General features: G+C 40.9%; 1 long non-coding RNA gene across 1 annotated transcript; it reads right to left on the bottom strand.

Moving 5' to 3' along the window:
- Positions 1–1,721: 1,721 nt before the first annotated feature.
- Positions 1,722–11,762, bottom strand: LOC108639402. The gene is made up of 4 exons (XR_001920433.1): positions 11,713–11,762; positions 5,061–5,130; positions 3,078–3,294; positions 1,722–1,817 (listed from the first exon to the last, which is right to left on the bottom strand). It is a non-coding gene; the product is annotated as an uncharacterized LOC108639402 (long non-coding RNA).
- Between the last annotated feature and the right edge of the window lie 12,487 nt (positions 11,763–24,249).

The following is a 24,249-nucleotide window of genomic DNA, read 5'->3' as shown; positions in this document are numbered from 1 at the left end:
CAGACTTAGAGTGTGGGAGTTGGGGGAGCTGGGGAAGATGCTGTGCCTGGGAGCACCAAGGTTTATGGTGGCCTCTTGCTATTATGTTCACTGACACTCTTCAGGAGCTAATGACTGGAAGATAGAGGGGGGAATTTTCAGTTGAAGTGGTTCCTCTTGCAGTAGGGGAGTGAGGGTAGAGTTCACAGCACATAGGACAGCAGATCTGTCCATCTCTTTGGAAGCAAATTGTACCTGTGAGAATTTAACTGGTGTAAAAATCCTCCCTAACTATATGGTCAACAACAGCCTCTTCCAGGGAATCTATTTTCTCACTAAAAGTTAGTTGTCTTTAGCAGTTATTCCTGTCTAACTGCCAGAGAACCTTTGCATGCATCCCTTGTTTTGAATAATATGATAAAATGTATGGGCAGCTCAGGTTCTGTTGTGCTTGCAGCATCTTTGATGAATACACATACAGATAGATGCTTCTTGTATTCATTCTGAAATATTTCAGAAACCTTATCTCAGCGGGAGACACTGGTTTCCTCAGAAGCACTCAGCTGAGCACTTCTCGGTGGGATGTTGTCAATGCTTCAAGTTATGATGCTTGGCTCAGGGCTCTGCTCAGCATTGTGTGGCCTGCAATTGACAACAGATCTGTTCATGTTTCACCAAGATTTCTTTTGCACTAAGCGCCTTGTAAGGTGAGGGGAACAGTTCAGAGCCCTTGCCCTCTCATAGGCAGAAAGGGACAGCTTTGGAAGCATGTGCAACCTTGTCCCAGGGAGTGCCCTCTTGGCCATTAGCTTTCACTGCCTATGCTGGGGCTGGATGCTATTACACCTGCATATGGGGCCACCTCAGTGAGGGTGAGCTTCTCTGCCAGAGGGACATGATTTGTGTCATTTCAGAAGTAAGTATACTGACAAGTTTGAATCTACAGTGTTATGGAATGCTCCATGTGTCCAGATTACTTTCTAGGCTTGAGGACTGCCGCTGACCCCTGCTAAAGCCTAAGGGCTGGCATGGCAATGGTGTCCTTCTCTTTCTGCTGCTTAAGCCCGCATGGACAGGGCATGAAGGCACTGGTCCAGGCTGGTGCTATCCGATGGGATTGACACTGGCTCCCTGCCACAGTCCATCCGACCGCTGAACCAATTTTTGAAATATAACTCTATGCTATCAGATTAAATTAGTGTCTTTCCAATCTAGGAAATCACACTCTTGGAGGTGGGGAGGTAGATAAGTGACTCCCTCACAAGGATCCATCCATCCTTTCCCATTGTCCCACCTCCCACCTTCTCCCTCTAGGGCTGAGGGAAAGCTCATAGTGCCAAGTTGGGAGGCTAAGGACAATCACCTCCAGGGGAGCCAACAACAATCTCATAATGACACAAGAATGGATCAGGCTGTCTATCTTCCAATTAAGGACATAAGTAGGGCCTTACATTTCCAGCCCACTACTTCTGAACTCTTTTTAGCCTGATTCTCACAGCTGAGAGGAGACTAGGGATGACAAATTCTGCTTGAACCCATCTTCAGTGTGTACAAAAGAGAGTCAAAATGGTGAAGAGTGACCAGACTCACATTTGCAGCAAGGAGAGCTAGCAGTGTCTCTTCAGTGCAGAGTTGTTAGAAACCACAAGAGTTTCTGCCTTGTGCAGTGAGCTGTGTGGTGTGTTCTCAGTATACAGTGAGCTGTGTTGGCTTGTCAGTGATATTCCTGCTCTTCTGCCCTTACTATGATGTCTTCGTCCAGCAAGAAAATAAGAGAAGACTTTCCAGGTAGGTGTTTTAAAGTGTTCTTTGCATTTCTGCGCACATGTTCAGTCCTACTGTGGGGATAATAAAATGTGAATAGAAAATTAACATGATTGTATATGTTTCATTAAAAACAAACAGCAAGATGTAAAGATCACCTCTCACAAACAGATTTAATTCAGATCCTATAGCAAGTAAAATCTACTACATTATATTTGATTTTTCTTCCTAATTGTACAAGCTTCTGAAAATTGCTTCACTAAAAATCAAAAGTCTCATATGCTTCTTCTTTCTGGAAAATGATCTCTGCATTCATTGGGCTAATCATACTAGAATTATTTATAAATTATACAAATATACCTAAGACTCTGCATAAAACTTAGTGAAAAATATGAATTATGTTTTTAATATGAAATTTAAGGGGGCAGAAGAGGAAAAATAATTTAATTATGAAAAAAGATATATGTTGGCTTCTAAAAAAATGTTAAAGTATAATATTTAGGAGAAATTGTGTGTGTTTTTTCCCCTGCAGATAATACCTCTGAGGTAGAAGCCATTGATCAGCTCCTGCAAGCTTTTGTGGCTGTGGTGATGAGAGAACTGTATAACAACCAGGCTCTTTTGAGCATGATCTGTAACACTGTCATCATCTCTAGCTCTCTGCTTTCCTCTTTGTGGTTTTCCTGCCGCCTTGCTTTAAAGCACAAGGTCAAGACTGGAGTTGTTTGGTTACTGTCAGATATTGTGCCAAAAGAAAAATGTGTTACTTTTTTAACTTTTATTTCAAACAACTGTATTCTTTAAAGTTCATCCTTTTTGCCATCAACCGTGGTTGCAGACAGCCAGCTGATTGTCAACAGTTTCCTATGGCATTGATTCATCTCTCAGTGTCTTTTCATTTTTCCATCAAAAGTATTTGTAAGCAAAAAATGTTGACCAGTTCTATTGTACTCTCTGAAACATTAAAAGAACAGTGGGTATGAGCTGTCATGTCCTCTTTTTTTCAGCTTTTGACCATAGCTGAGCTCACTGATTAGAATGCAGGTTTTGTACTATCAGATGAATATAGGAAAAAAATTGGAATGCCTGATGTCACAAGCAATTACTCTGAGAAAAAGAGTGAGAAAAATATTAAGGATATTAAATGTAGCTGTCTTTGGAAGAAATCACTCAAAATCATAACAATACTTTCTTTGAGCTATAAGAGAATTGTGATGCTGTTGCACTGGCAGTGGCATTTTAGATCAAATCAGGAGTGCTATTTAAACCTGAGTCAATAGTTCCCCTTCACTGTACTTGGGTCACCTTATGGAAAGGTTTTTGAGTGCACATACAGGAGTCTTTCTGGATGGCACAGGACCAGGAAATATTTCCTCTGAATTCACCAGTATCTCTGATGGATGTTCAACCTTGGGGCCAACTGGATCTAGTCTGAGGAAAATGAAATTTCCTTGAAATGTGAGCAACATGAGTGCCCCACTGCTCAGCACTACAGCACCAGTGCTTCTTCTGCGCAGGCCCATTCCAAGGCATTGTAGACAGAGCCTGTGACTGAAGAAAGGTGACAGGAAATCAGCCAACATTGTAATGTTTATAACTCAGACACCTACAGTGAGCTATTCTATTCTATTCTATTCTATTCTATTCTATTCTATTCTATTCTATTCTATTCTATTCTACAGTGGCTCATCACATTCCCTATAAAACCTCAGTGTCTTCCAGTAGCACATTAGGTAATATGAGTAACATTTGTCAACATTTACGCAGAGGATAATCAAGACCTCATTGTTTCCAGGCTCTCCAAAACTGAACAAGAAGCTGTAATAATGAAATTCTCTTATTGATTCAACTGATCAAATTGTATTTGCATTAGTAGCACAGAATAATGGGAGCACATTATAACCAAACAACTGATTGGTAGTGTAATGCTGTTCAGAATATGAATACATTATCCTTTCATGCATTTAATATTTCCATTAATCACTAACTTTGTGCCATCTTCAATTTTGCTAAACAGCCTTCAAGCTGGGAAACTTGAAACTCTTTAAATCTACTCTTATATTCAGAAATCCACTTAGACTACCTGATAATATGAACTTTTGCTTTTGAATCAGACTGAAAATCAACATGAGATAATGCTTACATTGGTATTCTTCTTCCCTATCTTCTCTTGGGACATTGCTTATTATTTGTTCCCTTAGCAGAGAAACAGGACTTGGCAAATGGAGAATTTCAGCCTTTTCACTCTACAGTGTACTAATGTGTTCTCATTTCCAGACTTAGTTCTGTTGCATCATGAATATTCCTGATGCAGGGAGCCCCATACTTCTCCAGGCATCAAACAAAAGATGAAAACAGCTGCTTCTCTGTCCCAAACTTCCCAGACCTCAGCTGCTACCAACTACTGAAAGGAAACTATTTTCTTTTTGCACTATCCAATCTCCAGGACATACCTCTAAGAAACAAGACAAAAATATATGAGGCAATGAGATACTCCTAGTGTAATATTTTGTAATTAGGCACACTTGCACTTTTGGAAGAACAGATGCTGACATCACGTCAGACAGACACATGCAGCACATAAAATGTGGTGTGTGATCAACAGGTATCAGCAAGGTTAATAGAATTGAAAATGCAAATACAAAGCCCTCCAAAGACCAGCATAGTTCTCCTGAGTGTTACAAGTGCTTAAATCTTGCTGAAGGTAATTGGAGTTGAAGTACCTCTGCATTTTTCAGAAGATCTAAAACATTTATCTTCGGATCAGATTCCTTTTGCTAAGGGAAACTGTCCCTCTTTTCTGTTCTTGGTAACTTCTTTGGTTTTGTCCCAGATTTCCTCCCTCTTCACCTTAATGTCTTGAAGACAGGTTTGCACATTTTGCTAAATCAGTGGGCAAGATCAGAACAAATGACAGATCAGACCATATGCCAAAAAGTCTGTCCAATAGTCACTACTATAAAAATACATCTATAGCTTTTTGGTTGATGCTTCGCAATAATTTTTTTCAAGGTTACAATTTAGTTTTTTGACAGCAGCAGTCATATATTATATCTTAAAATCCCACTCATGTATTCACAGATATAGTGAGATTCCAAATTATATCAGTCCATTGAGTTAAGAGCTAACATAAGTGTCTGCTGACATTGTTGGAATGCATTGTAATTTCCTTCAATATCAGAAAGATCATGAAGAAACACAGCTCTAACCCTACGAAATTGCTTGTGAAACACATTGATTTTGTCTCTGTTCTGGAATGTGTATGCCAGTGCACCCATTAGAGCAGAAGCAAGCCTTGCCAAATAAGCACTAAATACCTGAAAGAGCCATCCACGATGTCCAGTCCAGCTTCCTCTGGTACTGGTTGGCACAGCAATTATGATCAACCTGCAAATTTAACTCAAATTATACACAGTATGGAATATTTATAGAGATTTACTTGTTTGTAGAAGTGTTCCTGAGTTGAATAGAGAAATTTCCATTAGGAAGTCAGAGAACACTGTGTTAAGAAATTCTGTTTCTCTGATATGAGAAGTTTTATTTTTACCTCCTGCACAGATCACTGAGCTCCTGAGAGTCTTCTTGCATCTGTGCTCAAAATTCTTACTTGTTCTTGCTACCCTCAGGTAGAATTTGCTACCAATTGTCAAATCACAAAGTGTATGTGGACGTCAAGGGGACCCCACATATTATTTTTTCTTTTTGAGGGAAGCACCACAGCTTTTACCCATGAGAAAGTCAACACACATCTCCTCTCTCAGTATGTGACAATAATGCAAATTTAGACACTACTCATAAACAGAGAAGAAAACTCTTTAGTTGTTGTAGAGAGTTCATTTGTGTCACCTACAAATAGGCAAGAATGTGTCATCTGTGCTCCCTTATGTTGTTCAGACGAGACGTAGAGTCTCTTTTTTTCTCCTGTTGCTTGTTTTTACCTTAGTAATATGAAAACCGTAAAGCTGAGGCTGCCCTTGGTTGTTTGAAAACTTCTAAGTTCTCAGGAGTGAACCAGTACTTGTCTGTCTTGCAATTCCCCTAACTTGTCTTTTTCATGTTTAGTCAGACTATTGTCCCAGTCCCACAGTGAGCTGCCTGTGAGCAGATGACTGCTTCTGAATGTAATTCAGGTGGGGAAAGAGCCTGAGAATTGCCTGCTTTCTACCATGTCCCAGAAGATTTGGGGTGTTCCTGTTTCCTTGTCTAGAAGAAAGCAATAACATGGTGACTGGCAATACATTTGGTGGATCCTATTTATCAGTTCTGTAACAGAAAGCATTAAACCCAGCAGCTTTTCCAGGATTCAAGCCCAGAGCAATGTAACTGCTTCCAGGACTGGCTCTGGTAAGAGCAAGTAAAAGCTTCATGGCTACATCCATGGTAAAGAAAAGGCCTCCAAGAGTGTAATATTGGCATATGTTGATGCTTATCTTGATAATAAATATGTAATTTTGCATTTTCTGACAGAAAAGGTATTGAAGGTGCAACAACTAAGCATGCATTCAAAAATGAAACAAATTATTTTGTGATACCAAGCATCATCACCTGGCATTTCAAACTTGAGTGAAACAAAGGAAATGCTGAGTTGTTAACGCAGAGTTTTCGCTCAATAGAGTTCATAATTCCAGTTAAATGGAAATTACAAAGATAAAAAAAAAGACTGTTTCAAATAGAAATAAGAAACATTTAATTCTTTCTGAATCTGGTTTAATTTCATGGAGCATTGTTTGTGATAAATTCTGTTTTGTTTCCAGCCATCTACAGAATCATTCATGAAGCACAGGGCAAACAAATTTCAATTTGTTACCTGAGAAGAAAACAAAAAAAAAGAGTAAACATAGAAAAAAATCTCTGTAGTTTTTCACTCATTGAAGATAAACAAAATAGGGTGCAATATCTCCTTTGACTTCTGAAACCTCTTCAGCTATGTCAGTACTGATGGGCACAAGCTTCCAGGTCCTGGACTCCCCCGAGCTTCAGGTTAGCCAAATGCAGACCCATATTGCAGTTGGATGGGTGGGCAGCTGGACCAACAGGGTCCCAATATCAGTCAACTGTTCTGTTGGTATTTCCAGGTAAGCTGTTATGAAGCTGTGTTACACAACTGGTAATAATGACTTTTCACTCTGCATCAGATGCTTACTAACTGGCCTCTTGCCTTTGTCAGGTCTGTAACTCAGAAAAGTAAAAACAGCTTTGTGAAGGAGGGAACTGTGGCCAAAATTCAGTGAAACATTTCTGAGCATGTCTAAGTTGAAGTGCACAACTTAACCCAGTATGCTTCAGGAAAGCATGAGCTTACTCCCTTCACTGCATTGCACTTTTGTGTTTAGCAGACAAAATTTAAGCATGTTGTGCTCCAGCAGGTTATGGTGAAGAAGGATGATGATGTATCTTAACAAAAGATAATTATGCTTACAATGAAGAAAAATGGGAAGACAGTTCTTGCTCCAACATGTGTACTTCAATCTGTTAAAATGTAGTAAAAATAGACCACCTGTTTCCAGGCTGAAGTTCTAGTGAAATTCTCCTCCAATATTTTGACACCTTGTAATTTGCATTTCTCTTTTCCTTTAAAAAACTCACAACTCTGGATATTGAAGCAAGCTAGCAGCAAACTTCTTATGGCTTTTGGCAGCTTGTATTCCAGATGGCCTGGACAAAACCATAAGATATTATATAAAAGATCCAATTCTAGAAGTTAATGCATGGAGAATATTTCAGGTCATGATATTAAGTTGTTTACCAGGGCATGTGTAGTGTCTCCCTAGGCTGATATCATCAAATGCTAAACTCTTGGTAGGTTTAATCCACATTCATCAACTTTACTGCTTTACTTAGAGCAGCTGTCTTGCTCTCTTAATACATGCTGCTAACCAGATGGTCTCAGAAAACACAACCATATGAAGTTTGATCCCACTTAATTCTTAAACTCTTCGTGGCTTGCACCTTTTTAGTTTTGCATCAAAAAGAGGCATAATTGAGTAGCAGTTGATTCAGTCCACAATTCTGCCCTTGATATCTGTGATTGAGACAAGACAATGGTGTCTCTAATACAGCTTTAAAAACCTGTTTGAAAGAGAGTTCAGCTGTGCCAAATAATGAAGTATTACAATGTTTTATGTGTTGTTATAGCATAAGAATCCAATGGAGGCTTCTGAGGATCAAAGGACATAAAAGTATTGTTGAGCTTTTCATATAAATGACTGCAATATGATCCTTTTAAAAAAGGGACTTCTATGTCACCTAAATTATTACTTTTCTGAGGGATCTTCCATATCTGGGTAAGGAGGAGTTATGAAAATAAGTGTATAGCTTTTCTCCCTTCAGTGCCCATGGGCTTCTTTATACTAAGAACTAATTTAAAAAGACACAATTCTGTTCAATACACAAATCAAATGTCAGGCCAGGGTACTCCTTGGTCTCGGGACTGAGAGCATCCTTTCATTGGGATGAATCATATTTGCTATTCTGAAGCTGATAGGATAGGCCACACGTTTGCCTGTAATTTGTCAAAAAGCTGTGATAGACAAATGGATAGTTAGAGGTGAAGGCAAGCAGTAACCAGAAATTCTGCCCTACCTTCCTCTATCACTGCATAGCATCTAATTCCAGGAGACAGCTTCTGGTGGTTTGCAGGTGAATGTCACCTACAGACATGAAACTAATCAAGCTTAGGAAATTCTTCTAGAGTTTGGTTTTGGTTGTTGTTTTTTTTTTTCCCCCCGCACCTTGGAGATCCTGAGAAGTATTTAAAAGTAAAAATGTGAATTGTCAATTTTCAGAGGAAAATATTTGAAGGGAATATTTGGGTTTTTTCTCCTTTTGATCTGTGATGTGTGCAGTGATTCATGCACAGGTTTGGAAGTGTCAAGAGCTCTTCCACAGATGTCTTTGTTTCTGCAGAAACAAACTTGTAATACAATTGGCACCCAGGATACCATCTTCCTATACTACTTAAAAAAATAATGGAATCAGGGGCAACATTAGTCATATCCCTGCAGGATTTCTTGTGGAGTAACCTCATTTGCATCAGTGAAGATACTCCTGATTTATGCCAGCAAATGTGATTATAGAATGAGGTCTTTTTGCATTAGTTGAGCATCCTTCCTGCCAGGGCACCAGTTCTGCAAGTGATGTTTTACCTATCCTGGGTTAGATGTACAGTCATCAACTGTCCTACTGGTGCTGCAGCAAGAAGTTTGGGTGGAAATTCAATCTCTCCTACAAGAGCTGTGCTGAGGACTGCTGAAATGAGCCTGAACTCTTGGAGTTCAATTCACCAGCTGTTTGTGAGGGGATACTGTGGTGCAGGATCATATAATGTAGCCTCTGGAAAGGGCTGTGTCCAAGGTACCTGGGGTTTATCTTTAGAGCATGGCATTTAGGAGGAGCATCTCACATATATTTCCTTCAGTCTCATGTGTTTATTCAGTCATTCTTTAGGACTTCTTTCTTTGTGATGAGGACTGTGTCTGTCCTGTGAAACCACGTTCACTCTTGGACACGCTGTAATCGTGGAGCATCTTTGCCTCACAGCCATTTTGTTGAACATCTTTCTGCTTTTATAGCAAAAACATCAGAAAGCCTCAGCTACCTGCTTCCACAGTGGGTAATGTGAGGACACATGTGCATTTGACATTTCAGTCTAATCCAATCTATGTAGGTATGCCTCATCCCCTGTCACAGGGTAGTGAATTCACTAGAACTGCTTCTGCAGGAGTAAAAGGCTGTGCCTTGTGTGGTTGGAACAGCATGTGGGCAGCCTTGGGGGATAAACATCCACTACAAGTCTCAAGTGCAGATCTGAGGGTTGGTCTTTTGTGTGGGTTGCACCTATAAGAAGTTATGAAAGACAACTGCAAAGGGGGTCTATCATTTTTACCTTATTTCCATCCACTAGAATGACTGAGCCATATGTACAAAGGCCACCGAAAGGACAAACACAGCCCTTAACAACGTTTTACCCTGCCCTTTCCCTATCTTACCAGCTCTGATCTGCCCATGACTTTATCAAATGTGTCTGACCTTGGGCAGCTCCCCTTTGACAACCTAGATGTCTCAGGGACCAAGCTCTGGACTGGAGACCAGCTGGTGCAGCATGGCTCATGTCCATGCATATGACCTCTAACACCACCACCCGTGGTGGCCACATCTAAACTCTGTACCCAGAGCCCTCCCTAGTCCATGCTAACCCTTGGCTGTGTCTATGGTCAAACCACCCTGGGGAGTATGGGACAGCTCTGCAATATGGGTGGCCATGAGCTGGGGCTGAAGTCCATCTCCCGGCCCTGTTAGCCTGCAAGAAACACAGGAGGAAGAAAGAAATGGAGCCCTAGGAATGGGACTGTCCTACTCCTGCTCCACTGGGTCCTGTTCCAGCTGCTTGGGAAGAGTTTAGGGTGAGCACCGAAGACATGGAAAAATGGGAGTAGTAGAGAGCCCTCACTGCTTCCCCAACCAGCCAGTGGGGTAGTGGCAGAGGGCTGCCTGAGGGTAGTCTGTACACAAAGGGACACATGTTCTGCCTCTACCCCAAGCCAGGCTGGCTGGTGCCAGGGGTGCAGGAGCAGGGTGCGCACACAATGGGGGAAGAAAGGGAGCGGGAAGTGGTGAGGGAGACCAGAGAGCATCATGCTCTGATGACACTGAGGCAGGGGCAGAGCAGGTGTAGAAGACACTCTGAGACATGTACCTTCCTTAATCTGTGCTGCTAACCCTCTCAGTCCCAGCTTCTTCCTGGGGTGTCCTTACTAATGGCTCAAGGGAAGTGCTTCATAGCACAGGACCACAGACCAGCCAGGCCATTACACATAAAACATCTTCCCTCCCGTAGTGCAGTCCCAACTCTTACCTAACAGCCAGCAAGAACCTGGATGTACCTAGTCAAAATATACCATGGTTCCCATCCATGTCACCATTTCTGACATGCTTTTTGTGATGGAAGCAGTTGACCCACCACCAGTCTGCTGTTTATTAATTGCCCATGGACAAGGAAGACTGAGCTATTGCAGTTGTCTTTGGAAATAGTGATTTCACTATCTGGTTGGTTTTTCCAACAGAGCAAGAAAAATTGTAGGTCACAAAGACACTGGTTACCTGAGATCAGTGACCATAGCCAACAGTGAACTGTGTGGGAACTTCCACTGCCTAGATGAATGCAAAAACACAGTGTACAGAGAAATACTTTAGATTCCAGGTGTTTTTTATTCTCTGTGGTTTTGTAAAGATGAATGATGTTCAATACTGAATAAAAATGGATTTTCAACCAGTTTAGAGAAAATGGAAATTCTCTGTTAACACTGCCAACCTACGTTTATTCAGCTAACACTGTTCTTGAAAAAACTGTCAGACATGATTGTCATTGGAATCAAAGTAAATAAAGAGGATGCCAAATTTGCCTTGAAAATCCCAGCAATTGCCTATGTATCTTTTATTTGATGGGCAAGGCAGGGAAAATGAGAAACAGGGTATTAAAAGACAACAACAGAGAGACACTAAGATAGATAAGAAAAACTAATTAATGTCACTGCTGAATAATAGGAGATTTGAAGGAAAATACATATTTTACTTTACAGGATGATTTGATCTCAGTACCATTACAAAGAAACTCTCATCTGCTACTAATGTTCTTCTACATTTCAAAGATTATTAATTATATGAAAGTGTAAAAGAAAACGTATGAATCAGGTTAGTCAAAGTTGTGGTTTAACCCCAGCTGTTAACAAAGCACCACACAGCCACTTGCTCACTGCCTGCCTAGCAGGATGGTGGGAGGAGAATTGGAAGGGTAGAAGTGAGAAAACTCATGGGGTGAGATAAGAACAGTATATTAATTGAAATAAAATAGTCACAGTAATATTAACAATAACAACAACAACAATAACAATAAATGTTCTGAAAAAGAAAAAAATGAAGAGAAATAAACCCCAAGAAAGACAAGTGATGCAAATGAAAACAGTTGCTCACCACCAACTGACCGATGCCCTGCCAGTCCTGCAGCAGCTGGCCCCACTGATCAACCTCCCTCCCAAGTTTTATTGCTGAGCATGATGCCGTCTGGTCTGGGACATCCTTTTGATCGGTTGGGCTCAGCTGTCCTGCCTGTGTCCCCTACCAACTCCTTGTGCACCCCCAGCCCAGTCTCTGGTGGGGTGAGGTAAGAGGCAGAAAATGCCTTGGCTCTATGTATAAGCCTTGCTCAGCAGTAACTGAAATATCCCTGGGTAATCAACACTGTTTCCAGCATAAAACTGAAACACAACCCCATACCAGGTACTGTGAAGAAATTTAACTCTATCCCAGCCAAAATTAGCACACTTCAACACAAGTTGCACAGAAAATAGGAGGGTACACAGGGATTTCAGTGTGCAGTTGAGCTTTGATCAGTGTGTAGTGATGATTTCTAAAACACAGCAGCATGTCTACCAACACTGGATGCAGGATGCCAAAAGCAAATGCCAGACATCCTCAGTCTTCAGCTTTACTTTTAGGGAATTTATTTTTCTCAGAACATTATTTCTTACACATCGTTGCCCAGGTACACATTCTCAAAGTCAAGCCCAGACTATTTCTCACAGGACAATACAAAAAACAGAGATGGATTGCAGGGTAACAACAACATATGCATGGGACTTCGGACTTTGCTACACCTTTTAGTAACAACTGTAATGCTCTTTGGGCCTGGGAGAGTATGACTTGTAAGAGGCAACTTTTTGTTTCTGCCCTGACTGTCCCGGCTGCAGGGAGGTGGAGTCCTGAAGAGTTACAGAGTCACAGAATATTCTGAGTTGGAAGGGACACAGAAGGATCATCAAGTCCAACTCTTAAGTGAGTGGCCCATACAAGAATAAAACCCACAACACTGGTGCTATTAGCATCATGCTCTAGCCAACTGAGCTAATGTCAACATGAGTTAGCAGAGATGGGCATGTGAAGCTGGTAACCTGCTCAGCTAATACTGTCAACTCCAGGAAAAGAATACATATAGAAAATGAATAGATGATAAATCAGCAAATCACTTCCACTGGTGGACTCTAGAAAATGAGCATTTTTTGGCAGATACCACATAGTTATTGTTGTACTAATGGTATTAGTCGTGGTGTCTCAAGTAGCACAGAGTAGCCCCAAGCATTGGCTTTCTGGTACAACCTATTTACTGCTTACTTCGTTTACTCCAAACTGAGTACAGCAGAGCACAGTTTGTTTTCACCTACCTGTGTCTGATTATTTTTTTATTAATCAAATATCTGCCTGATAATTCTGCCCTGGTGTCTTGGGCTAGAAAACTAAACAGTCGGTCTTCACTAGGTGTGGAAAGTGGGAACCACTGGCAGACAGATCTGAGCAGGCTCTGGGAGCACTCCTTCAGCTCTCTGCACCTGCAGCAGTCACTGCTGTGAGGATCTGCTCTCAGAGTCACTTGAGTGACTCGGGTCTAGGGTTCCTAAGGCTTCTCTAATAATGAGAAATACTATATTTGCCACTTATACATAATAACTTAAAAAAATATTTTAAAAGCCCATGGTTCTAAAAGGAGGGAAATTCTTGTTCTTCAACCACCTTCAGCCAGGGGATAGGTCAATGTATGCATGCTTTACTTTTCTTATGATGACTTACTGTCAGCTCCTCAAAATATTTATCTAGATTAATAGTTTAACGTTCTCCTTTTTTTTCCGGATTACTCCATGTTTCTCTTTGTGAAGAGAAATAGTAGCACTGAAGTGGAAGAGTTTCTTGTGAAGCACTGGGATGCCTGAATCAACAGAAGATTGGAGACAAGTACCTGAAGGACTGCAGGAAGGAAATATTGTAGTATATAATTTATTACCCAGAGGCTGAGGAGCTAACAGCTTTGAAGAACCAAGCAGTGTCTGGGTCTGAGAAAATGCTGCACAAACTGAGTTCAGGAAGATTTTCTTTGCTGAAGTCCAAGCACATTGTGCTATTCATAGATGTTCATGTTAGCTGTTTCTTGCCTTCTCTAATGTTTTGGAGATGTTGTTCTTTATAGGAATGCCCTCACTGACAGAGGAGCAGGATATTTGCTGTTCTCTTCACATAGGGGTTGGTCCTATTACGGTTTAAAGAAGTGTCTTCAATGCAAGAACAGAATCCTGCTGAGTAAGTGTTCCTGGCCACCAGCTGCCCATCAGGGCTGTCAAAAGGCACTGTCTCAACTAACAGTTCTGCAGATACTTACTGAGAGGAAAAGGGATCATCCAAGCTGCTCTGCTGATGGCACAAACCCTTCACAGCATCAAACCACAAACTAAAACAGACTACTTCTATTACACAGTGTTTTGAATTTAGTCTGTGCTAGTAAACTCTTTAATATGCAGGACTTACCCTCTAGGAGTGCCCAGCTTTCTCCGCTGACTGCAGAAGAGTTCAGCAAGACTAGCTTTGACTTAGCATGTAGATAGCTGAAGTTCAGCAAAATTAATTTCCACCCTCAATGATTGTTGGGTAATTCCAGTCAAAAATTTCCTGTCATACTTCCCAAAAGCATTTCCTTTGGAAGACATTCACCAGATAAAAATCTGGTATTACTTGTTCAGATTGTGCTGATGGACAATAGTCTATTGCTTTTTTTCAATATTTCAGTCACCATCTTCCCACTTTAAGTTTACCTCTATCATCACATGAATGACAAAGGTAGATTTCAGTGGGGCTCTCTAGACAATTATCAGGCAAAAGTCTGTGATAGACTACCAATATGCCACTGCCAACAGTATAATTTTCTCTACTGTACCAATACGAAATGCTCCATTATTAAACATTTATAATGTATGTTCTCAGATATTCCACTGCCTTGTTACTTGTTCCTTTTGGTGTTTAATGATGTCTGTTTCATGCCATAGACACTTTCTGTAAAATACAATAATCCAGACATTCATTCAGACTCTCACAGTTTTTGGTAGGCTATTCTCACACCATGCATTCTTGGCCACCTGGGCACACTGCTGGCTCATGTTCAGCCACTGTCAACCAACACACCCAGGTCCTTTTCTACTGTGCAGCTTTCCAGACTTTCTTCCCCCAGTCTGTAGTGCTTCATGGAGTTGTTGTGACCCAAGTGAAAGACCTGGCATTTTGCCTTGTTGAACCTCATACAATTGGCCTTGACCCATCAATCCAGGCTTTCCAATAGAGCCTTCCTACCCTTCAGCAGATCAGTTCAGTGTCCCTGCAAGCTGACTGAGAGTGCACTCGATCCCCTCATCCAGATCATTGATAAAGATATTAATCAGGGCTGGCCCAAATACCTCAGAGGCCTGGGTAACAACACTAGTGACTGGCTGCCAGCTGGATGTAACTCCACTCACCACCACTCTTGGGGCCTGGCCATCCAGACAGTTTTACACACAATGAAGAGTACATCCATCTAAACCCCTAGCAGCAAGTTTCTCCTGAAGAATGCTGTGGGAAATGGTGTCAAAGGCTTTACTAAAGTCCAGGTAGACAACATCCGTGTCCATTCCTCATCCAAGGTCTAGTAATTCTAAGACTTCTCCCAGCTGCTTACAGAATACTTTGTCTGCTTCTTCATCCTGGTTAGGTTGGTCTGTAACAGACTCCCACCAGGATATCTACCCTCTTGTCCTTACCCCTGATTCTTACTCATAAATGAAGAATTGTTCAGTTTTTGGAAAACAGTAGTGTCAGTCTCTTCCAGAATGTATTTTAAAATGAAGATTGCAATGTATGCATTCAACTTAACAGACTGAATAGATAACCTAGCACATCAACAGATGATTGCTAAATTCTCATCACAGTAACATACTCTCAGGACTGGAAAGCAAAAATTCAAGCACCTGTCCCTACCTGGATGACTGGAACATCATGGGACCATGGATTTGTGCAGCAAGCAGTGGTTTAAGAAGTTAGTAACTTCCAGATACCTATTATTCCCTCCCTCATTGCCTTCTTTCTCCCCCACATATGGACACGACTGCCTTCACACATCAAGTGCGTGCCCTTCTAATCCGTTTTAGTAGAGCTACTTTTTGATGCTTAAACTACTCAAGAGTCATCTCAAAACCATCTCACAGATGGGAGGGGGGAAGAGATGAGACAAATTTTAGTATGATTACACCTACAAAAGCCTGTCAGACTGCAGCCTTGTATGTCAGCATCACCGAGTACAGTGCCACTGAATTTTTAGACAGCAAGATAAATTTGTACCTCCAGTGACCATCAAGCAAGCTCATTTAAATATTTCTCACTATCCTTACCCAAAAGCATTTCCTTGGAATGGAAATAATTGACCAAAGACACTTCGTTCTGTCTATCCAAATTATCCTTATGCACAGAATACAAGTTTCCATCGATTGAGAGGTGACACTTTAACTAATAACCTTTACCTCACTCCCAGAAATTAAGTGTGTGCTTTGAAACTGCAGTAATTTTCTCACTCTCCTGGAAAGTTCTCCCTTGGAAATGTGGTACTATAGAAATAATGTGATGCGCATCAAACAATTTCTTCTGCTTTTTGAGTATTTCAGTATGTCTGGAAATTTAATATAATCAGGGTAGATGTGGTTAACACTGTACCTTCTACCTAACAAATGTTACTTTGGCTGGAGTCTGAGCTGGAAACTTAGGTTTGCACAAACCCCAGATTTGTCTGAATATAAGCAGGTGCTTAATGATACCTGGACCTCCATGTGAGTTTTCTTGGCACTCTATACTTTTATGTCTGCTGTTAAACTCAGAGCCAGGGCCCAACCCTGAACCTGGAGGCCAAGTGACATGCATCCTGCACCCAGCTGGTGGCCTGTCTACAGCTGATTTCTCTTAGGGAGAGCTGGTGAGAGCACGGAGGACATAGCCAGGGAATGTATTACCACCTAAACAGTGCAGTTGGTGCCCAGGGCTCAGGCTGAGCTCCTGGAGCCCCTTTGCTTGCCAATTCAGCCTTAGCAGGACTGATCTGAAGTCAGGATGGGCTGTGAAGGTTTGAGTCCCCCAGTCCATCTGCACAAGACTGGTGGCCTCAACTGGAAGCTGTTCCTCACGCTCTCCCCCTCAAGCCCACAATGTTCTTGTCCTCTGCCAACAGTGTCAGTAACTCATTTGAGAACCCAGCACAGTAAAGCAGAACCATTACAGCCAACACAAGTGACAGTCCCACGTGAGCTGGCATAGAACCATGAGAGGAAGGAGGCACCTCTCTGGAGAGTAAGACAGAAAACCGCTGCTGTTACAATAATGCTCTGTGAATTAGTTACTGTTGACTTATTTATTGATCTAATTAATTTCTTGTCTTTAATAAAACTGTTGCTTATTAGCCATTTAATTCATGTGTGTGAGTGGAAAGAGCAACTCCTTCTGTGCAATAGCGCTTAGCATCACTGTCCCAGGTTTCTGGCTTGGGTTCTGAGAGCAGTTTTTGTGATAATCTCCTTATATTTGAACCTAATCTTTGCCTCTTGAAATCAGAGAGGACGCAGGACTTCTCAGTGAGTAGTTATCCTTTCTCCATCCATCTTTATCCTAGGAGCAAAATCTTCTTACAGGCAAGAGCCACAGGGCTAATGTCACACACCCTAGAGTGAGAAACTGTCCCACTTGGTCCCATCTTACCTACCAACATCTTCCTCAGGCATCTAAGGAGCACCATGGAGCTGGCAGGTGGCAGCAGTTTTTGATGGTGTCCCACTGCTCTGTGTCACAGTAAGTATGCGAAGGAGGATGATGGAAAGATCATTCCCAGGAAGTGAACTGATATCTTCTCTCCCTTGTCAGAGAACTGCTCTGCTCAGAGAAATCTCTCGTGGCTCAGTCACCCAGGGCTCTTCTTACCTCCTCAGCTTCTTCACTTCTTCTGTCAATGCCACAACCCTATACTTTCACTCAATCTCTCCAACTCTTCCCATGTGCCCTGCCATACTAGTCACTGCCATAGTTGGGAACTTATGGTTTAGCTTTGGCTCAGCAAGGGGATATCAACTGGTCCTTCACTTTGAACCAAAGCAAGGGGGAAGTTTAGCCCATTAGCTCTTCAAAAAGACCTTCAAATAACTATTGCCAGTGTCTGGCAATCCAGTTTCATGAGAAATTTGGAAGTGTGCCAGTACTCCAAGTCCAATTAAAATCTCTCAGGTATATGATCAGAATGTCCTACTCATGTAATCAAACTGATAACTGCATGTGGGATTTAAGAGGGATATGCCTCCAGAGACCTGAAAGTTTAGTGGTGAATTCAGCCTCTTCATCTCTGCTGTAACACACTGGGGTGGGTCCTGCGTCCAGAGCACAGAGATGCTGGATGGCAACCTATGCACTGCACTTCTATGCCTTGACCTAGCTCATCACCAGGTCCCTGCTGGGGCTTCCAGCCCTTCCCAGAGCTCCCAGCACTCCTTCATGTGCAGTCACTGCATGTTTATATTTTTTCCCCCAAAACAACTCAGGAAAAGCTAGACTGACATTTTTATAGTCACATATGAGAGGTGATTTTGTCAAAGCTCCCAGCTTCCCACTGATTTTCTTCCAGCGCGGTTCATTTTAAATGTGGAAGAGAAAAAACCTGGCATGCCCTCCTGCAAATGTTACCAGCCCCTCTCTGCTCTGCACCGCCTAGCTAAGGACTGCAAAGGGCTTCACTGACCAGTTGAGGATCTGCCCCTATTGTAGTAGGTCTCTGCCCGTGTTTCTGCTATTCACAACATATCTCCATGCTGCTTTGTTCCAGCGCTGTTCAGCAGTCCATATCTTGATTTTTTTCTCTCACTCTACAGATGTTTTGCAGCATTGCATGCTGCCTTGCTGAGGGTAAATTGTGTTTTCAGGTCATTGTTGTTTCAAGCACCAAAAGGTTTTTTGCACATAATGCATAAATTAAACATTATTGATGCTATTACTAGGTTTGCATGTTCCAGTTCCCAGGCTTATTTTAATTATGTACATTATGAAAAAAACAGGTTGGCATAACAATGAAAAATATGCTCTCCATGACATTTTATTTTATAGATAAACATGAAAAGTCTATGATGATGACTAATTTAATGATAAGATCACGTCACTTGTTGTCTGTCATAAATGAAATGTCATACACAGTCACCTATCCTACATTCTTGAATTCATTCTAATTACTGTCCTTAAGCAAATGATTGTGACTGAGATACACTGTAGCCAACTGTCTTTGCCTTTGTCCTTTAATACATGTCAAATCTGTGCAGCACAGGCTAAGACTTGACCTTAAATGAATATAAATTCTGGTTTGGCTGTCAAATACAACCATTCTTTTAATGTATGTAACTGTATGTATCAGGAAACTTTGTGTATACAGCCTATTCTCTCCTATCTGATTCTTTTCATAATGCCTAGTAGTGGCAGAGCTCTCAATGTAATCTAGAATTTTTTTCCAGTTGATTTACTATGGTTTCAATTCTACACACAGATGATTGAATAAAGTAACATAAATCTCCCAATGATTAGAAAATGTGATCATTTATTACATGGACAATCAGTTTATTAAAAAACATAATTAGTTTGTACCTCAGGAAACCTTTCCCCAGTTGTGATAAACTATAAATAATTACTGCTTCTCCTTCTGTGAAATTAAAAGCCACACAATGCTGCTTCTAGGAATGTCTGATTTGTTGGAGAAAAGGGGTTCTGTTTTCCTTCTCTATTTTCAGTAGATTGATTTTTCTTTCTTCTCATCCCTTAAGAGAAAGAGAAATAGAACAGACAGATAAGTTAGCATAATATAAGCAGAATAACCAGTGATTGTGGGAATCTGCTCCATAGTCCTCCTGCTAATCAAATAGAAGACAAAATCTTCAGTGAAGATACTAGGTGTTATGTTAATGCTCTGCCAGAAGCAGATGGGCCACCCTTCCAGATCCTACAAACTGCATCCCAAAGTCTTCCCTAGTTGAGAACCACAAGGCATGTTACACACTTTCAAGAGCTGAGATAGGAGGAATAGTTCATAGCTGAGAGCTGACAATGTGCCCTTTAGAAGGAGGAGAGGGTTTTTTGGGTTGATGGATGTGTGCTGCTGGGTTGCAGGGGGACTCATTGTCATTGGACTCAGGACTCTCTGATGGCTTACATCTCCCAGGATATTCCAAAAGCCAGGGATCTCCATAGAACCATAGAATCATATAATAGGTTGTGTTGAAAGGGACCTTTAAAGGTCATCTTGTCCAACATCCCTGCAATGAGCAGGGACATCTTCAACTAGATCAGATTGCTCAGAGCCTTGTTCAGCCTGACTTTGAATGTGTCAAAGGATGAGACATTTACAACCTCCCTGGACAGTCTGATGTTTTTAGAGATGCATGGCAGCATTTTATAGACAAACATCTCTGCTTATCAGCTGTGTGATGCAGCTCTGGCACACAAGTGACACTTCAACAACATGATGACCAAACACAGCTCAAGAACGTAGACTGGTAACTGAGTTGCAAGGGTTACTGCTTGAGCTGGTTATCATTGCCCCTTTTCTCACAGGTTTGCATGGTTAATAGAGATGTATGGATGAATTTGGGTTTGATCTCAGATGGGATAAATTCAATACCATTTAGCTGGAATAACAGTTCAAGATTCTGATTCTGTCACCCGCCTTGTCCTCATCCTTCCCTACCTGAGAACTTGCTTCTCTGGAAGGCTGTTCTCAGTCCTGTCACAAAGATGCCATCTCCTTGGCTTTTTTATCATGGTTCACTCAGTTGTAAAATGGGTAAAACTATTACTTACTTGACAAAGATGTTGGAGGCATTCACACACTCATGCCTCTAAAACCTTCCAGGATCCTTCCCAAACAGTAATGCCAGGCATCATTATTCACACAAATCATTGTGAGCTAGATATCTAATTTTGGGCGATTTTGTGCTTTGTCTTGCTACAGTAACAATGACAATGAAATTCACTTTCCATTCACATAATAAACCTGGAGGTTCTGAATTTGCCAACCAATATATCTATGTGCAGATAATAAGCTTCTCTTGATGGTCACCCATTTGTTGGAAGATACTGTCAGAGCTTGACTGTATGTTGCATATGAACATCACAGGTAATGTATTTACACTGATAAAGACATAATTAGTTTGTATTTGTTTCTGACATCTCCTTTCAGTTTTTAAATATTATGGATTCTGTTACCAGCAGAGCCATTTACTTATCAAAAGTAATCAGTCATTCACTGCAATCTGCTCTCACCCTTAACATTTATTCTCTTCTTAATTACCATTCTGTCAGTTCCGTCACTGTAGGATAAATTGCATTGTCCCTCAATATACTTATAAAACAGCGAAATATTAAACTCCTGACAAAATAGCCATGTGTACAAGAATAAGAAACTGAGAAGTAGGAGAGGGGAGGTGAGAGTCCAGACTCTCGAGCCTTTCAGCGGTCTCTAGGAGTTAATGTTTAGTGTTTGCCCTTTAGAAAGTCAGGAGGAAGGCAGGAGTGCAAGATGAGGCACAGTAAAGAAGGCTTGTTCAGTCAATGTGAAGTATTTAAGACCTGAGCCCAGATCTACCTGAATCAACTAAAAGGCTTCCCTGGAAAGCCATAAGTAAGGATTAAGCTCTTGGTTTCATAGAAAATCAGCTTTTTACCAGCTCTTACAGCTGTCTGATTCAGGAACAAGAAGGTCAACTGACTTTCCAGAGATGACACGGTGACGGAGTGTCTCATTTCAGGTTAAACCCAGAACTGCTCTGGTTGTCATATCTATCTACCTACCTGGGCATTTAAAAAACATCCATCCATTGTGATATCTCCGAACTTACACAGTCACTTAAGCAGAAAACCATCTAAAAAACTAGTCTCCACCACAGCCTCATACTTGCTGACTGGAGAGGGAGCTATTCTTTTTCATTCTCCTCCTGTCTCCAAGGTACTGAAAGCAAACTTTTTTTTCCCATTGCTGTGTAGAAGAGAAACACACTATCCAGGCTTGTTAATTACTAGCTCCCTCGCTGTGCAAGACAAACATTGCTAATAAAAATATGTCTTATTTTAAAATAAATTGCTTTCCTAAATAGAAATAGTAAACAGCAGCAGAGCAACTCCCTCTTTTTGCTAATAGATTTGATCTCTTATATCTTAGTTGCTTCTGTCCCTAGTTGAAGTCAGTAAAATTAAGGAACACAATGCTAGCTTACCCAAACATGTTCTTTATTTGCAGTCACCTCAAATAACATTTCATATGTCTCCTACTACCAGATATTATGTCTCAAATCCATATCATCAGCTTTGGCAAGGAAAGGATATCCTGTCTAGTCTTTGAAAATATCTAGTTTTGTAACCTGACATAACCTTGCACATGCTTATTCTGTGGAAGGGCAATTTCTACCTTGAAAATCTTATTAGAAATCAGCATGCCAAAAGGGTTATGGAAAACACAAAATAAATAAAATAAATAAGATTTTGTGTGAAACTCAAATAGCTCAGTGCAGAACCAGCCTGAGAAGAAAATTTTGTGGTGGAGGTGGAATTCAGAAGGAATTTTTCTTCTAAAATAGGACAACCCACCTACAATTATTCACCAACCTATTATTAAAAGAGATAATAGAGATAATGCACAGAATACATGCTCCATAGTCATTTGATTGCAGTCAGATCAAAATCCAAAAATAGATTACTGCCCTTTAGGTCTGTTGTATGTTTTAGTAAGCTACATGCTCTCAGTGTGACTAAGTGGGTTGTCTTTCAATTTATTCCAACTCTTTCTGTATTTTTTCACATCTCTTCTTCTGCTTGAATATCCTGAATTTGTCCTGGATATACCTAAGGGATCTAATTTATGCAAACTATCCAATTATCTTTCAACTCTTGTCTATCCTAGTTGCAATTTATAAATTAATATGAATCCAGGGTATGTAATTATTTGAATAATCAGAAATGAAATTGAAGAAAACCCAGAATATTTCTTTGATTATTACCATATCACAGAATCATATCCTAGAATGGTTTGGGTTGGAAGGGATCCTAAAGATCACCTAGTTCCAACCTCCCTGCCATGGGCAGGGACACCTTCCACTAGACCTAGACCAGGTTGCTCAGAGCCTCATCCAGCCTATCCTTGAACACTCCCAGGGATTAGACATCCACAGCTTCTCTGGAAAACCTGTTCCAGTTCCATCACCTTTACAAGTTAACTTTGCTACAAGCAAAACCTTCCAAAACTACAATCTATCCTTGTTTGTCCCACCTCAGTCACACATTGATTTCAAAGGCACCCTCCATGGATTTAGGGGCACAATTAACCTTTTCAAGCTTATGTCTGATAATGTTCATAAACACTGTCCTTCAACAAATGGGGCATCACACCATACAGCTCTAGAATGGAGAGAAGTGAAAAGGCAGGCATCATAGTTGGAATGATAGGCTATCTATATTGCTAATGTCAGAAAAAGGAATATTAGAAAGCAAGGAGATTTGTATATCATCAAAGGCTTAAAACTTTAGATTAGGCTGTCTTGGGACATTTTTAGATGACCCAGTCACAGCTGATGAGAAACAAAATAAGCTCCTCATGTTTATCCCGGAAAAGACACTACTCTTGCGACTCATGCTCCAGTGCTGCTAGACAGTCCTAATCCTCTCATGTCCTCAACATTCAATGCAAATAACACTTGAATAATTAGTGTCTCAGAAGGCTGTGGCCAGGCAACTGCTGTGCAAAAGAGAGGCTGCCTTGTAAAGTTGAACCTGAGGTCTGTGCATTGTACTCTATCTCTGACAGACAAGAGGTATTACAGTCAGACATTATGATATTGCAGCAGTCATGTATCAGGTAATCTCTTTCTCCTCCCTATTCTCTTCTCATTTGAGGTGTACCAGAGTTGATAATCAGCTCTGAAGCATGTGGTTTAATGTTCCCTCCAGAACGCATGTAATTAATTACAGTAATTCTGACACCCACAGAAACATCCTGGTTAGTTCTTGCTCTCAACTTCCTTTGATGAGAAGTTCCACAACTGACCTATTGGTTCTGTGAAGTATTTCCTTTAAGTGGTTTTGAGACTCCTACCTTTTAATTTTATTGAAAGTTCCATTTTTTGCAACTTATTCTTTCTATAACATTAATTCTCCTATTGTCCTTTTTTATTTTTGATCTCTTAATCACCTCCTCATAAGGACTTTAATAATGTCCTTATAAATTGTTCAAATTACTTATTTTCGGGCTATTGACTGCCTGTGAAATGTTCACCTCTACTCATAGGTTCTCACCTTTCTACGGTTTTCAAAGTTTATTGGAAAATGTTTAGTTTGCACTTGTTCTCAGGTGTCGCTAATGATGCTACTATCTCAAGAGTTAGCACCTGGACTATTTTGGTGGCCATCTACAATGGAGCAACTTCATCAATGAGCAAGGAAAGAGCTACAGGTGCCATCTGTCTGACCTTTTGTAAGGCCTTTGATGCAGGCCACCACAACATTCTTATCTTTAAATTAGCAAGGTGTGGTTTTGATGGATGGACTGTTAGGTGGATAAGGAATTGGTTGGATGGCCATGACTAAAATGTTATAGTCCATGGA

The sequence above is a fragment of the Manacus vitellinus genome, unplaced genomic scaffold (assembly GCF_001715985.3).
Source record: "Manacus vitellinus isolate BGI_N305 unplaced genomic scaffold, ASM171598v3 scaffold_2_pilon, whole genome shotgun sequence".
NCBI lineage: Eukaryota > Metazoa > Chordata > Aves > Passeriformes > Pipridae > Manacus > Manacus vitellinus.
Note: the sequence above shows the minus strand (reverse complement) of the source record. Positions and strands in the feature narration are given on the sequence as shown.